Source organism: Protopterus annectens, chromosome 1.part2 (assembly GCF_019279795.1).
Source record: "Protopterus annectens isolate FY-2018-M chromosome 1.part2, PAN1.0, whole genome shotgun sequence".
NCBI lineage: Eukaryota > Metazoa > Chordata > Ceratodontiformes > Protopteridae > Protopterus > Protopterus annectens.
In genome coordinates, this window is record NC_056727.1 from 159970776 (window position 1) to 159988534 (window position 17759).

At 45.2% G+C, this 17759-nt stretch overlaps 1 protein-coding gene across 1 annotated transcript in view; it reads right to left on the reverse strand.

Moving 5' to 3' along the window:
• FOXN2 (forkhead box N2) overlaps positions 1-17759 on the reverse strand; it is a 596893-nt gene that overhangs the window by 452966 nt on the left and 126168 nt on the right. The gene's annotated exons all lie outside the window — the stretch shown is intronic.

Consider the following 17759-nt stretch of genomic DNA (forward strand, 5'->3'; position numbering starts at 1 on the left):
CACTGTCAATTTTCAAATACATGAAGATCCAGTTTCCACTGTGGGGATCCATGATTTGTCTGCTTAACACATCTGCTAAGGAGTTCTGTGCTCCCGGCAGAAACCTTGCCTGAAGAGTTAGTTGCAAGCTGAGCGCAGTCTCCCATAAAATCATTGCTTGCCTGCACAACGGGTAAGAATGTGTTCCCCTTGTTTGTTGATGTACCACATGACAGTTGTGTTGTCTGTTAGAATCAACACCTGCCCTGGAAGAAGTAACTCCTTGAAAGCCATTAATGCAAACTGGACTGCTAACATCTCTTTCATGTTGATATGTAGATGCTGTAGTCTGGCAGGCCACTTGTCTTGTATCCACTTTCCATCTAGATGAGCTCCCAAGCAATGTCTGAGGCATCTGTCGTTAGAATCTGACTTGCCTCTGGCCGGGTCACAGAGAGTCCCTTGTTTAGGTGACATTCCTGAGCCCACCACAAAAATTCCTTTTGAATGCAAGGTATTATTTGAATGACAGTGTCCAAATCCTGGCAGTGCTGTGTCCATAGATTTTGAGATACCATTGTAGCTTCCTCATATGCAGTTTGGCATTGGGAAGCACCAGAATACAAGATGCCATGAACCCTAAGGCTTGAAGGACTGTCCTTGCAGTCAGCCCGGACTGAAGAGATAATTGATGGAAGTAACTGGAAAGATTCTTTTGTTTGTCCGGGGTTAGAAAGGCCATCTGGGCTGCTGTATTCAGTCTCACACCCAGAAAGCACATGTCTTGAGAGGGTACTAGACTGGACTTTATTTCGTTCACAGAATACCCTAGGCATCTTAGCACTGCTATGACATATTCCAAATGCTGTAGAAGGTCTTCCTTTTCTTGAGCCAGAATCAGGCAGTCGTCCAAGTAAGGATAGATTTGAATTCCTTTTAGCCTGAAGTAAGCTATCACTGGAGCCAGAACCTTTGTGAATACTCTGGGCGCAGTAGATAAGCCAAAGGGCAATGCAGAGAACTGATAATGAGAATTTCCAGCTCGAAAACGCAAATACTTTCTGCAACTTAGTCTTATAGGCACATGAAGGTAAGCTTCCTTGAGATCTAAAGTTACCATCCAGTGATCTTTGCCCAGTAGAGGTAAAAGCTGTTGTAACGTCAACATTTTGAACTTTGGAATGTCCAGATAAGTGTTGAGGATAGATGAATCCAAAATTGGTCTCCACGTGTTCCCCTTCTTTGGTACTAGGAACAGGCGAGAATAAAATCCTAGGCCCCTTTCTGGCACAGGAACTGACTGAATGGCTCCTATTCGGAGTAACAGAGAAATTTGTCTGCGAGCCTCTGTTCTTTGTAGAGGAGGAATGTCTGGCATGCCTTTGAAAGGAGGCAAGGTATGGAAATAAAACCTGTAACCGTGGTGAATGATATCCAGAACCCATTTGTCTTGGGTAATTAAATCCCAATTTTCTGTGAAAAGAGACAGTCTTCCTCCTAGAGGTGCCGCCAGGCGAAGGTACTGGCAGCTGAAAAGGCAGGTCATTGGGTCTGCTTACGAAAGGACTGACCCCTGCCCTCACCAGAAGTCTGAGCAGGTGAACTCCCTGTCCTAGGCCTAAAAGAACCTTGAGCTCTGCCCCTACCACGTCTAGACCTACCCCTAGACTGGGAATCATAAGCAGGATAAGTCCATCCCTTAGCAGGCCAATTTCTACTAAACTTTGGAGGCTGCACCTGCAAAAAATCCTTAACAGTTTGCATAGACTTAGCCTTGTCCTCCATTTTCTTTAAAACTGCTTCCACAGGCGAACCAAACAACACATCAGACTGTAAAGGAGCATCCAAAATCCTTGTCTTAACATGCTCAGCTAAGTTCTGATCTCTCAACCAGGCGTGCCTACGAAGAACAGAACCAGTGGCAGCCACCCTGGAGGAGGCCTGCACAGCATCAAAACCACATTGCAAGGAATGTTTACCCACTTGTTCAGACACATGAACTAAATCCTGCAACTCTTTACACTCAATACCTTCCGCCAGAGCATCCACCTTAGATTTCAACTGTGAAAGAAGATAATTCTGATATTTTAACATGTGAAACTGACAATTCAACGCCTCATGGCTAAAGTGGAAGAAGTATACACTTTCTTTCCCCATCTATCCAAAGCCCTTGCCTCTTTATCAGGAGGGACAGGATTTTTAACAACTGAGGCCTTCACACCTTTAGGCCCCTGAGAGACAGTTTCCGGGTCTGCCCTAGGACTCTTAAAAGATACTTATGAGCGTCAGGCACCCTATAATACCTATCCGGTTTAACTGGGGCAGGAGGCAAAGAATCAGGATTCAGGGAAGCCTCTGCAAAAACATCTTCCACCACATTCAAAACAGGAGGTATAGCTAAAGGCCTATGCTGGGGTAAAAACAAGAATTCCCTAAGCCTTTTCCTGGAATCAGAGAAATCTTGCCCTTCCCATTTAAAATGCTCCCTCATGGAATGCAGAGTCTCTGAAAATGAAAAATCCTCAGGAGGAGAAGCTGAAGGAGTAGAATCATCCACATCAGAATCAGAATAAGGAGGGTACTCCTGCAAGTCTTCAGCCGAAGACTCAGAAGCCTCCGAGCATTGCTCAAAACTCTCAAACTCAGGTTCCACCCTAGACCTCTTATCAGGAGGGGGCATAGAACCCCTTATCATAGTAATCAAATCCTCTGCCATTTTAAGCATATGTTTCTTAGGCAAAGACCCTGAGGCACTAGGAGAAACCCCCACTGAAGCAAAACTTGGCCTGCCCCTCAAAGAAGCCTTGGAAACAGAAGGGGAGGCTCTAACCACCTTAGGAAGAGAAGGAAGAACAGCCACCTGAGAAGCCCCCTCAGCCTGGCCTACTTCCTGAGAGGATACATCCTGTAACAGTAAAGTCTCTCCCTGAGACTCCAAAGAAACACCTGGCAAAGCCTCCGGCTCCACTGAGCCCTCTAAAGAACCGGGGTCTGGGACTGTCGGTTCTTCCACTCTAGGCTTTGCTGCTTTGTCCTTGCGTTTTTAGCGAAGCCGGCGTCGGAGCATCCGGCGGCATTTTATAATTACAACGCTTCCCAAACACTAACCTGGCACAGTCTAACCTTCTCTTAATAGTGCGTTTGTTAAATCTAGCACAAGAGCGGCATCCAACAACGTCGTGCTCAGGCCCTAAACAAGGTATACACAAAGTATGGTAATCCCTATGAGGTATCTGTTTCCCACAAGAAATACAGTTATTCACTTTTTCTGACATCCGGTTAAATACTGAGGCAAGAAAAACCAAAATATTCCCAACGGGTACTTAGCCAACTTTGATTCGGTCTGAAACTCTGACTTCAGAAACTTTCAGAACGCCAACCTGCACTCGCAAAATTGCTTCTGCATCGGACCATGCGGCAAAAAAGACTGAGGATATGACGTCGGTCATGCGCATTAGTACCCTGACGTACTGACGTCAGTCTAATGCGCCGTGACCGACGTCAGCCATATACTTTGGTATTCGGGCCAACTGGACAGCGGACTACCCCAATAGTTAGGACTGCAGCAATGTGGAATGAAGAACATCGGAATGCCATAGCCTCTGGATATTATGCTTAGCACCAAATGGTTTTGAGTCAAATGGGTCCAGCCTTTTGGGTGCAAAGATAGTTGGCCTCTGACTGCCTCCAAAAATGAACAGTTGAGCAGCGCTTCAGGTAGGGCTTATCGGGAAAGGATTCCTCTAAAGCCCTGGTTCTGTGACCCCCTCTGCCTCTAAGGCTGCGTCTATCATCAAACCCTTCCCCCTATGCCTCTAGAGGAGGGTTCCCTGTGAGGGTCGTGCAAAGGCCCTTAGGATTTGCAAAACCACATGATCTTACCTCTATGTTGGTACCTCGAGAAGGAGCCCTGGGCGGGTAGACAATTTGATGCCAACAGCAGAAAGGGTGTTCCTGTCCATTTTGCTGCGGGTAAGTGCATCTCAAACTGATGGGACAAAAACAAAGGAGCCATTGTAAGCAGCATTCACAAACAATGCCTTAAATGGTTCCGCAAAATCACAGCCTCATCCAGGCATGACTCCTTAAGGAAAGTCCTTAACCAGCTGCTCGCAAGGTGCCCTCCGTGATATGACAGATTAACCTCATTGAGGAGTTGGCGATGGATGAAAGAATGGTCAGCTTGAGAGAAACTGTCTTAAATTCCTCCACAGGCATGGCTTCAAGAGGCTGATAATTCCCAGATCAGATGTTTCTGTAGTAGAGCAAAATGAGTCAGGTAGTTCAACTACCTCAGGGCAAAGATGGCAGAGATGTAGATACACTTCCCAATCCTATCCAGCACACTAGACTCCTTGTTAGGAGGATGGACATTAGCGGTCTCTTCTGCAAGCTCTTTCTTAGAGGCTGCCGCCATCCCAATGGTAAGGACTACATGACCCTAACTATAATGTTTCCTACCTGTGGGGTGGTACCATAAGTTGTTGGGTATGGACTCAATAATGTCCAGTTCCTTCCATGCCCGGCAGGACACCAAGTTAACCAAGGCATCCTCCAGTGTGGGGGGTCATCCAAGACATAGCTGTGCCATCCCAAATGCCTCCAAGAGAACAGACTCCTCAGAGGAAGGAAGGAAGTATCCACTTTTCTGCTTCAGGATCTCCAAAGGGGACGTCTTCAGGTGAGGATTGGGAGATCATTCCTTCTCAAAGTCAGTGTCCTCGCTTAAAGATTTTAATGGGGAGACAATGTGCCTCCTTTTGAAAGTCTTCTTCTGAGAAACTTCCTCAGCTGCGTACTCTGGTGAAGTGTAGGAAGAAGGGGATCCCTCCTGAGTAGGGAATTCTTGGAGGCCGCTCGGGACAGAAAGACTCTGGGCAGGACAAGTGGGAGTAGCGCCTGGATCTGACAAGAGTACTGCAGCAGATTGGGGAACATGTGCCATCTGATCTCCAAATTGGGAGAAAACCTTCTCTACTATCTGAAAGGCCGAAGGACCAGGGGAAGCCCCTTTCATCTTCTCTGAAGCTGAAATCACCAAGGGAAAACAGGGATAACTCACCCCAGATACACAAGGCCTCCAGAAGGTATAGGACCTGAAATGTCAAGTGCCGAAGTGTCTAAGGAAGAGATGGCTCCAAGAAGGACGGAGCTGACCCCAGTCCCTGGACCCAGCACTGACATCACAGCTCCGAGACTCGCTCTGCTCCAAAAAAGCTGGAAAAGGGCTAGTCAAGGGCATCCTCGATGAAGAAGAAAGCTTCACCAGTGCAGAGCCTGATGCACACAGTAGTTCCGAATCCTGCAAATCTGAAATAGAGGGTCGGATTGAAGGAGTTCTGATGGAATGGCCAGGGTAGCGCACGGATTTGACAGGGAACAGAGCAGAGACTAACCCCATCTGAATCTGGGCCTTGAGAAGTCTCATCATCATCCTGTCTATATCCACCTTGGACTAGCTTCCAGAGGACCTGGATGAAGCCGACAAGCAGGGTGGGGAGTGCTTCAACCTGGAAGAGAGCGCAGACCTCGAAGTCCTCAGACCTGGAGGTACTGGATCTGATGTAGGAGCCAATGAAGTGGAGGAGAGAAAGTAATAACATTCTTCAGATCTGTAGGAGCTGTAGGATCTGACCAGGGGGCAATTTCTTTGGATCTGAAGTTGGATCAGAGGATTTCTTAGGCTTCTTAGCTTCAATAGTGTCCCACTGAGAAACAGGGAGGGACCTCTTTTCTGACTCTTTAGTGGTAGCAGAAGAGGAAGAAGAAACCACAGAAAGGATTTGAGCCTCCAGAGCTGAGGAGGGAAGGTGGCCCCCAAGAATCAGTTTATTCCTACGGTTAGCTAAAGCCCATGGATTGAAGGCAGCAGAAATGTTACAATCCCCTTTCAAGTAGTCAGCACCCAGGCAGTACACGCACTCCTTGTGGACATCCTAGTTGGGGATTTTATGCCCACAAGAAGTGCAGTATTTAAAGTCGAGTGAAGGTTTGTCGGCCATAACCAAAAAAAAAAAAAAAAAAAAAAAAAAAAAAAAAAATGCCAAAACCAACTGTCACCAGTTGAAGAAAACTAACAGAAATGTTCTAGGAATACAGGTAAGCTTTAAGTTTTAACTCTACATGTAGTGACAGATAATGCTAACAGAAACTTTTTTTTTGCAGGAAGATTAAAGACTCAGATGCACACTGAAAGAAATAGAAAAGGAGGGAGGACTTACAGAATCTACCCAAGGATACAACAGCAACAGAACTTTGAAAAACTCTATCTACAGCTTGAGAGCACGAGATCCACATTCGGTATACTGAAGTGGCAAATAAGATTTAGGAAACTTGGGTGGATGGAGTGCATTATGGGTAAGAGGGAGGAGCTTGAGAGCCGGATACAAGTCTGTAGAATGTTGCTGAGCTGGATCCGAAGGTCGGATCAGAGACCCTATCATGTGAAGGAATGAAGATAACAACATCAGATAGAAAATTAATTAATATTATTGTAAACACATCTAATAACAGCCTAAAATCAATCATCAAATCCATCCTTGGATCAAAGCTACAGCCAGAGTAAAACTGCAATGATTACAGGACTGCCGACGTCTTTCTCAGATAATTTGCACCAACTCACTCACTGAAACTATCCTCCAACCCTAATGTTAGTCAGATGAGCTCTATTAGTAAGTATCTGACACTACATAGCATGAGGCAGTGGTTTGGCGTTCGCAAATACAACAGAACTAAACAAGCCGAAACAAAAACACCAAAAGCTATGTTGTCATGTGACGCCTAAACAAATGTAAAGCACTGATCCACAGAAATAGCTATTAATTCTCAGAAATAGCTATAAAAAATGAACCGAAGTTGCCCATAAAATCCAACGTTTATTAAAAACCAAAGTTGAGCACTTTCACCCCCAATTTGTGTTACACCACATTTGAAGGAGAGGGCATAACACTAGATAACATCAATAAGGTCTTATATTAGGTTCAGACAAGGTAACTGTAGGTCTAAATTTATTATATATTTAGCAAGTGTTCTGTTTGTTCAGGTTTTTATATAGGTAAAACCAAAAGGCAGTTTCGTAAGCGTATTTATGCCCATATGTATAGTATAAGAAAGAAAGAGGAAAAAAATGCATTATATAGGCATATAAAAAATGGGGGGACAAACACAATTTCAAGTTTGCGATTTTAGATACTATTAATATTGATCCGAAGGGGGGTGATTATAAAGGGTTGCTATCCTATAAGGAAATGTGGTGGCAACTGTATACCGATGCCTCTACACCCCCAGGACTGAATGATTTTATTTCCATTAGACCATTGCTGCATAAACTAAATCAGTATTAGCAACATAAGGATAGTTTGTAAACAGATCAAAAAGTAAACTTATTTTTTTATAAATTGCTCATTCATTGATTTTAACAGACTGCCCTTTAATCATAAATTTTGGAAAATGCAGTTTTTATTGCTTTATTTGTGTTTATGTCTTGATTTTTGTATTAAGTAACGAGGTTCATGTTCTAAGGATATGCACCCTTAATTAGTGACCTTTTGGCGCCAAAATGTCTATTTAAATTGTAATTGTTTTAAAAAAAAATAGTTCTGATGAAGCCCGTGTTGGAAACGGGTGAAAGAGCTTAACTTTCATCTCTTTTTGGTTTTTAATAAACGTTGGATTTTATGGGCAACTTCGGTTCATTTTTATAGCTATTTTTGAGGATTAATAGCTATTTCTGTGGATCAGTGCTTTACATTTGTTTAGGCGTCTCATGACAGCATAGCTTTTGGCGTTTTTGTTTCGGCTTGTTTAGTTCTGTTGTATATAGCATGAAGAAACTAGCTCTGTTAAAGAGGGCCAACTCCATTTTCAATTCCTAAACTACACAAACTTAACTCTCTCATTCCTTGCACTTTAGCTCACCTTGACATACCACCTGATACATGGTACAGGGGCACTTTGTATCAACCCATTTGTCTAGTTCAAAAGAATAAAAATTAACAGTCTCTCTTTTTTTGCAGACATCATCTTAAATGACTTGGTAGTTCTCACCCAGTTATAAACAGGCCGCACAAACTGTTCAAAAGCTATAAACCAAATGCTGAGAAATTGTCGCAAAATTCATAAACTTCTGCCTCCAACCAAACTATCTTCCTTCTCTTTTACCCTACGGATAGCTTCCTAATAGTTTAAGTCCATGAGATTAGGTCATCTTACTGAATACAGTTTTACTATTATTGTTGAACAACATGTAATCCACTTTCAATAAAAACAAAAGCACTTTGTCCTTAACTTATACTGTCTGGTTAATTTCATTTTGTGGGAATTTGTGCTAAGATTTGTCTGCTTTACTTGTAAACTTACTGTATAATCAGTTTTTTTTGCAGTGCATAAATTGTACCAAAACTCATTTCCTTTTTACTTCAAAAGAATTTGGGCCTGCCCTTTCCTTGTAGTTGTACAAGCAGGAAGTTAATACATTTAAATAAGGGGATAAAGACTCCGAAATGGGGGATTCAAGGAGGGGCTTACAGTGCTTGTGTGCATTTTTCAACAAAACTATCTTTCAAGTGAAGCTGGCTTCAATGAATGAAAAGTACAGTTGTGTACACTTAGCATAAATGTAGATGTTAGAGTGTGGTAGCCCTCGGCCGGCCCAAATACCAGAGTCAAAGCTTTCTGCAACAGCTGCTGATGATTGCTGCCTGAGGTCAGGTCGTCAGTGCTATAAAGGAAGGCAGCAGACACCATTACATCAGTTTTTCTTGCCCTAACCAGTCAGAAGCCCAAGTAAATATGGTAAAGTGGTCCTGGTGGCTAAAAGCCACTGTTATATCTTCTTTTTTTAGGGAGACATAAGTTTCTAAGGGGGAAGGAGGGTGGGAAACCAGGATTGCAACAGTGAATACACTCTAACATCTACATTTATGGTATATGTACACAACGGTACTATGTTCTTCGTGTTTCACTGCTGCAGTCATCACCTGTGGGAGGATTCCCAAAGCTGAGGAGAGGGGTGGTAGGATTAGTAAGAGACCCAAGAATGGTTTTAGCAAGCCCTGCAGAACTGCAGAGGCAAACCCAGCCCTAGCCTTAGAAAATAGAAGTAAGTGGTAATGCTTGGTAAAGGTATGGACAGAAGTACAGGTGGCAGCTTCCAGGATGTCCCTGGTGGGAACTCCTCTGAGGAATGCTGTGGAAGTGGAGGCTGCCCTAGTAGAATGGGTTTGAATAGACTGGGGGGGGGGGGGGCCAGGCAATGCGCAAGCAGAAATGGATGCAGTGTGATATCAGTTTGGAAATGGGCTTCCCCTCTGTCCCTGGGGCCCAAGCTGACAAGTAATTGGTCTGTTTTCCTGAAGGGTTTAGAATGGTCCAGATAGTATCTGAGCTGTCTGTGCACATCTAGTGAGTGCAGAGTTCTTCCCCCCTTGTTTTGAGGGTTAGGAAAGAAGATGGGTAGATGTATGACCTGGTTGGGAGTTACATTAGATACCAACTTGGGCATAAAGGAGGGGTTAGTCCTCAGGGAGATCCTGTCTGCATGGATGATGATGAAGGGCTCATTGGCCATCAGTGCCTGAAGTACTGAAACCCTTCTGGATAAGGTGATAGCTAGAAGTAACGCAGTCTTCCAGGCGAGGTATGTTAGCTCTGCTGAAGCAACAGGTTCGAGGGATGGTAAAGTTAGTTCTCCCAAAACATAATTCGGGTCCCAGGCTGGAATAGGTGGCCTTCTGGGAGGTCTGATATTAGAAGCCCCTCTGAGAAATTGCTTAATCAAAGGATGGGAGAACAGAGGCTGTTCTGTATCAAAATGAGCTGAAATGGCTGAGGCATGGATTTTAACACAGGAGAAGGAGAGGCCACTATTAAGTAGCTCCACAAGGTAGTCCATGATACGAATGATGGAAGTTTGTGAGGTATTGAGCGTCTCCAGGAGCAGAATCTTTTCCATTTTCCTGTGCAAGATTTTCTGGTGCTGGGCCTTCTGCCTTGTGTGATAATGTCTAGGACCTGTTTTGCTTAACAGGGGCCCCTTGTTTGCCTTTAGAGTATTAACCATGCTGATAGTTTGAGAGTCTGCAAGTCTGGGTGCAGCATGTCCCCCTCCCCCCACCTGAGTTAAGAGGTCTGAGATCAGGGGAGCTGCCTGGGAGGGTGTAAGGTCAGGCTGCGCAGTATGGGTTACCAATGTTGTCTGGGCCAATCTGGAGCAATCAGGATGGCCTTTGATCTCTCCTCCCTTATTTTGATCAGTGGATTGGGAATAATAGGCAGAGAAGGGAATGCGTACACAAATAGGGTGTTCCAGGGGAAGGTCAAGGCATCCACCTTCCACTCTAGGTGGTGATACTCCCTGGTGCAGAATTTTTATAGCTGATGGTTGAGATGCGCAGAAAAGAGATCCACCTCCAGAGTCCCCCATGTCTGAGTGATTTGTAAAAATATTTTTCTCTGGAGCTGCCATTCATGGGGGTCCAGTAAGTTTCTGCTCAAGTGGTCTTCTAGGGTGTTGTTAATCCCTGGTAGGTATTGGGCTATCAGGTGTAGTCCCATGGAAGAGGCTGTCAGCTAGAGGTTCATGGCTAGCCTGCACAGGAGGGTAAGATTGGGTCCCTTCCTGTTTTTTGATGTACCACATTACTGTGGTGCTGTCTGTTTTGATAAGGAGAAAGTACAGTTGTGTACACTTACCATAAATGTAGATGTTAGAGTGTATTCACAGTGTCATCACATTTGGGTTATCAGCCTGCAGGTAGCCCTCAGCCGGCCTGAATACCAGAGTCTTCGGATTTCTGCGTCGGATGCTGTTGCTTCTTCCATGACGTCAGGTGGTCAGGGGTATAAAACATGCAGCCGATGCCATTACATCAGTTTTTCTTGCCCCAGATGTCAGGTGCCCCCACAATAGGAAGCAATTATATGGTATGCAACACCCCCAGCAAAAAGCAAATACACATGATATAATATATGCCAAACAAGAAGGAAAGGTAGAGCCAAAAGAAGTCAGGGGGCTGGAGGGAGGGTAACCAGGACTGCAACAGTGAATACACTAGAACATCTACATTTATGGTAACACAACTGTACTATGTTCTTCGTGTTTCACTGCTGCAGTCATCACATTTGGGTTGATTCCCAAAGCTAAGGAAGGGTGGAGGCAGTTAAAGAGCATTAGGGCTAGCAATCAAGCCCTGTAAGACTGCTGTGGCAAATTCAGCTCTGGTTTTAGAAAAGATAGGCAGGTGGTAATGTTTGGTGAGAGTACGTACAGAGCTCCAGGTAGCAGCTTCCAGGATGTCCTGGTAGGGACTCCTCTGAGAAATGCTGTAGTGGTAGATGCAGCCCTGGTGGAATGTGATCTTATCCCCTGTGCGGTAGGTTTTCCATGGTGCTTGTAGCAGAAATGGATGCAATGGGCTATACATTTTGAAGTGGTTTGCTTTGAAAAGGCCTTCCCCTCTGCCCCTGCAGCAAAGCTAACTAGCAGCTGGTCAGATTTTCTGAGAGGCTTAGTTCTGTCCAAATAGAATCTGAGCTGTCTGTGCACGTCCAGAGAATGCAGTATCCTTTCCTCCTTATTTTGAGGATTAGGGAAAAAAGTAGGCAAATGAATGGACTGGTTTAGAACCACACTAGACACCACCTTGGGCATAAATGATGGATTAGTCCCGAGGGAAACCCTGCCCACATGGAAGATAATGAAGGGCTCCACTGCCATGAGGGCCTGCAGTTCAGACACTCTTCTTGCTGAAGTGATGGCTAGAAGTAAAGCTGTTTTCCAAGAAAGGAATTTCAACTCTGCTGTAGCAGCTGGTTCAAAGGGGGGAAGAGTGAGTTTTTCCAATACAAATTTAAGGCCCCAGGCTGGAGTGGGAGCACTCCTGGGGTGAGGGGTCTTAAATTATTGGCCCCTCCAAGGAATTGTTTTAGCAGGGGATGAGAGAAGAGGGGTGGCTCAGTATTATAATGTGCTGAAATGGCAGAGGCATGAATCCTAATTGAAGAGAAAGATAGGCCCTTGTGGAGCAATTCTGTTAAATAATCTAGAATACGAGGTAAGCTGGGCACCATTGTGCCCATCATCTGAGCCTGGCTCCAGGAACAGTATCTTTTCCACTTTTCTGAATAGGATTTTCTAGCACTAGGCCTCCTTGCCTCAAGAATGACATTCAGCACCTGCTTACTGAGGGGTTGCTAGAGGTGAGCTCAAGGAATTAGCCAGGCTGCAAGGTTCAGGGTTTTAAGCGGAGAGTGCAGAATCTGGCCCACCTACTGGGACAGCAAGGAAGGGGTCTGAGGCAGGTGCCATGGTTGCAGCACTGTCAGACTGCGTAAAAGGGGGTACCACTGCTGGCGTGGTCAGCCTGAGGCAATCAGTATTGTCCTTGGCTTGTCCTGTTTGATCTTTAGTAGAACCTTCGAGAGGAGAGGCAGAGGGGGAAAGGCATAAATTGAGAGGCTTTCCCAGACTTGACCGTGGGGAGTTCTGGTGCAGAATTTGTTCACTTGGTAGTTCTGAGGGGAGGCAAACCGGTCTACCTCTGGTGTCCCCCATTTGTTCCTCAAGAGCTTGAATATTTCGGGTTCCAGTTTCCATTCGTGTGGGTCCATGAGATTTCTGCTCCAGTCGTCCGCCAGTGAATTCGTTTGCTAGGAAGGAATTGAGCTCGCAAGTTCACTTGGTAGTTCAAGGCTGTGTTCCACAGAGCCATGGCTAGTCTGCAGAGTGGGTAGGAATGGGTTCCCCTCTGCTTGTTTATGTACCACATAACTGTGGTGTTGTCTGTCTTTACCAATAGTTGTCCTGGAAGAATAAGGTCTTTGAAAACTGACAGAGCATTCTGTACAGCTAACATTTCTTTTTGATTGATATGCAGGTGCATCTGTTTTGGGTTCCATTTGCCCTGAATGCACTGCCCTGCTATGTGAGCCCCCCATGCATAGTCTGATGCATCTGTTGTTAGGGTTTGGGCGGCAGGGGTTAGAGTGAAAGGGAGTCCCTTGTTGTGGTAGCAGGCCTCTGCCCACCAAAGGAGCTCTGCCCTTAGACAAGGAATGATAGGAATCATTGTTTCCAGGTCCTGAGAATGTTGACACCATAGACTTTTTAGATACCATTGAGGTTTCCTCATATGCAGTCTTGTATATGGAATTAACAGAACACAAGAGGTCATGAACCCCAGGGCTTGCAGGATTTTCCTTACAGACAGCTGGGGTTTTGTGGCCAGTAGACTGTCAAATAAACTTGTTTCTCCGGAGTGAGGAATGCCATATGGGAAGCTGTGTTCAAGCTTGCTCCCAGGAATACAATCTGTTGGCAGGGTACTAGGTGTGATTTCTTCTCGTTGATAGTGTACCCCAGTGAGGTTAGAAGTCTCTTTACAAATGCCAGTAGTAGCAAGTCTTGACTTTCTGCCTAAATCAAGCAATCGTCCAAGTATGGGTAAATCTGAATATTTCTCTGCCTGCAGAAGCTAGGCACTTTGTGAATACCCTGGGCGCAGTAGATAAGCCAAAGGGAAGTGCAGAGAACGGATAGTGCATGGAACCCACCCTGAAATGTAGGTATTGTCTGCCGGATTCCCTTATTGGGATGTGCAGGTAAGCTTCTTTTAAGTCTAGGGTTGCCAGCCAGGCATCCTTGGCTAGCATAGGAAGAAGCTATTGAAGAGTTAGCATTTTGAAGTTTGGAACCACCAGAAAGGTGTTGAGAATGGCCAGGTCCAGGATAGGAAGCCAGGAGTTTTCTTTTCTGGGAACCAGGAACAGTCTTGAATAAAAACCTTGTCCCCTTTGTTCTGCTGGGACAGTTTGAATAGCCCTGACACTGAGGAGAGAGAGAACTTGTTTTTGGGCCTCTGCCCACTGATTTAGGGGGAGGTTTGGCCACCCACTTGGGGTTGGGAGTGAGTGGAAGTGGAATCTGTATCCTAGGGAAACTATGTTTAAAACCCATTTGTCCTGAGTAATGAGTTCCCAGTTTTTTGCATGCAGGGCGAGCTTTCCTCCTAAGGGAGCAAGTAGTTGAGCAGGGCTTGGAAGACATAAGGATAAGTCATTGTGCCGTTTTTCCATAAGGGGTGGCTTACTACTCCCTGCTTTAAGTGAGAGCCCTCCACTGCTTAGATCTGTGCATAGCCTAAGACTGAAGTCTTGGTGGTCTGCTGCTCCTGGGTTTGGACTGAGAAGGCCTGGAAGGGACTGGAAAAGACCAGTTCTTTGAAGGCCAATGCCTACTGAATCTAGGAGGCTGTAATTGTAAGAAATCTTGTTTGCATAGATTTAGCTTTTTCCTCCATCCTTTTGAGGACTTCTGCTTTGTTGACAAAAAGGCTGTCTTGGTTTAAGGGTGCATCCAGTAATTTAGCTTTAACATGATCGAGCAAGTTTAATTCCTTAAGCCAAGCTTGCCTTCTAAGTACAGACCCAGTGACAGCAGCCCTGCAAGATGCTTCTAAAGCATCAAAACCACATTGCAAAGTATGTTTACCAACTTGTTCAGAAAAATGTATTAACTCTTGCAAACCTTTGTGTTCAGCACAGTCAGGAATCAACATCATTTTCTGTTCAAGTAGACCCATAATATGCTGCTGATACTTTAACATATGAAACTGGCAATTTAAAGCCCTAATGATCAACCACATCCATCTAAAGCTCTAGAGTCCCTATCAGAAGGGGTAAGATTTTTGGCAGTAGTAGCCTTAATGCCTTTTGGTCCTTGGGAAATGGTCTCCGAATCCATAGTAGGATTCTTGAAGAGGAATTTGTGAGAGTCAGGTACTCTGTAGTACCCGTCAGGTTTCCTGGGAGCTGGAGGCAAAGTGTCTGGGGTAAGGCTGGATTCCAAGAAAACATCATCTACAATCTCCAAAACAGGAGGGACAGCTAGAGGCCTGTGTTGAGGCAGGAGTAAAAATTCCTTAAGTCTCTTTTTGGACTCAGAATAGTCCTGGCATTCCCAGCAGAAATGCTCCCCAAGGGTATGCAAAACCTGGAGGGGAAGCAGAGGGAATGGAATCCTCTGCATCAGAATCCTCATAAGTAGATAAGGGTAAATCCTGGTAATCAGAAGGAATAGAGATATCAGATTCCTGATCAGAAGAATCAAAGAAAATCCGTTCTAGGTCTCTTAGAGGGGGAAGGCTGGCTTCCCCTAATTAAGGTAATAAGGTCTTCAGCCATTCTAATCATTTGTTTTTGAGGCATATGGGCCTGAGAATGCAGTTTGGTTGTTGGTTTTCTAGGTGTAGTGCGAGCTTTAGGCCTGAGGAATTCGGTATTCTTGGCTTGAAACGAAGTCATCAGTTTAATATGAAAAATCGGTAGGCATGAATACACACTCAGAAGCCGATGCCTGCACAGCGGCTCTGGACCCATCCAAGGTACATACATCCGCAGGTTCCATAGTCGAAGAAGCATCTCGCGGCATACCAGACTCCGAATGGGTCTCAGTAGAGGCCTGCAAATCTGTAGTAGTGGGTATCAGGGGCTGTGAAAGCACCTCACCGAGTACCGGCAGGCTGGCCACTAGCTTAACAGAAGCGTCGGCGGCAGTTTTGGATCTATGTGGTCTGTCTCTGTCTTTATCCTTACGTTTTTCCGGAAGATCGGTCGTCGGATGGCTTACCGAAGCCATTTCGGAGTACTGAGAACGAAAGTATTTAGCTACAAAAATAGCCTGATGACGAATAGTTTGGGCGTTGAACAAGGCACAAAACCGACAGCGAGGGACGTCGTGGTCTGGGCCTAAACAGGTGACGCAATAAGAATGAAAATCTCTATGAGGTATATGCTTTCCACAGGCAAGACAATTGTTAATTTTTTCCGACGTCGGTTAGAACAAGAAAAAAGGATCCCCAACTGGGTACCTATTTTTTTGAAGACTTCAAATCTGAAACTCTAAAACAAAAATTTCAGGAGTCGGCTGACCGGCACTTGCGAACTGCTTCTGCTTCGGGCGCCGAATGGCAAAAAAGACTGATGTAATGGCACTGGCTGCATGTTTTACACCCCTGATGACCTGACATCATGGAAGAAGTGACAGCATCTGACGCAGAAATCCGAAGACTCTGGTATCCAGGCCGACTGAGGGCTACCCGCAGGCACATAACCCAAATGTGATGACTGCAACAGTGAAACACGAAGAACATCCCCTGGCTTGAGATGGGATTTGAAGGATGTCAGAGCCTTTTGTACTGCCATCACTTCCTTCTGGTTGATGTGTAAGGGAAGGTGTTGGGCATCCCAAAGACCTTGGGTGCACCTGCCTTCTAGGTGAGCACCACAAGCTATGTCTGCGGGGTCGGTGGTAATGATCTGCCCAGTTGGGAGGAGGGTGAAGGAAAGACCCTTGTTCTGGGCACAGATCCCTGCCGACCAGAGAAACACGGCCCTTATACAGGGGATCAGAGGTAAAGAGGTCTCTAGAGGTTGAGAGTGCCAACACCAAAGGTTCTTTAGGTACCACTGAAGTTTTCTCACGTGAAACCTGGCCAGAGGAATTAGAAGGACGCAAGATGCTATGTACCCCAAGACTTCCTTCCAGCGAGGTGACTTTTGGAAACCAGCTGGGTAAAATAGAGAGGCAGGTGTATAAAAGATGCAGCCGATGCCATTTTCTTCAGTTTTTCTTGCCCCAGATGTCAGGTGCCCCAAATTGGTAGGCTGAAAAATATGCCAATAAAAATGCATGTACAAAAATAACATTTCCTTCATCTACAAGCAAATACACCAAACAGGTTGTATAGGATAGAGAAGTGCAGATAAGTCCCAGCAAAGAAAAAGGGGGATGGTGGGTGGGTAACCTGGACTGCAACAGTGAATACACTCGAACATCTACATTTATGGCAGGTACACAACTGTACTATGTTCATCGTGTTTCACTGTTGCAGTCATTACTCTTGGGTTGAATCCCAAAGCTGAGGAAGGGTGGCTGGGCTAAATAGGATTAGGAGAGGCTATGAGGCCCTGCAGAACTGCAGTGGCAAAGCCTGCTCTGGACTGAGAGTAAAGAGGTAAGTGGTAGTGCTTTGTGAATGTGTGCACTAAACTCCAAGTTGCAGCCTCTAAGATATCTTTGGTTGGTACTCCTCTGAGGAAGGCTGCTGAAGTGGCTACTGCTCTGGTGGAATGAGGCCTAATGCCCTTAGGCACTGATTTGCCATGTTGAAAATAGCAGAAATGGATGCAATGGCCTATCCATTTAGAAATAGTCTTTCCTTGTGATCCTGCAGCATATGACACTAAAAGTTGCTCAGTCTTCCTGAAAGCTTTAGTTCTGTCCAAGTAGAAGCGTAACTGCCTGTGTATGTCCAAAGAATGCAGAATTTTCTCACCCTTGTTCTGTGGGTTAGGAAAGGTTGGCAAGTGAATGGTTTGGTTAAGGGCCACACTGGACACCACCTTAGGCATAAATGTAGGGTTTGTCATCAGAGAAACCCTGTCTGGATGAAAAATGATGAAAGGTTCCACAGCCATGAGTGCTTGTAACTCATGAGACTCGCCTTGCAGAGGTTATTGCTAGGAGCAGAGCTGTTTTCCAGGATAAGAATTCTATATCTGCTGTTGATGCTGGCTCGAAAGGAGGCATTGTGAGTTTTTCCAAAACATAATTGAGGTCCCAGGCCGGGATTGGTGCTCTCATTGGAGGCCTAATGTTTTTGGCCCCTCTGAGGTACTGCCTTATTAAAGGATGAGAGAAGATAGGTGGTTCCGTATTGTAATGGGCTGAAATGGCAGAGGCCTGAATCTTAATTGATGAGAAGGAAAGGCCTTTGTTCAGC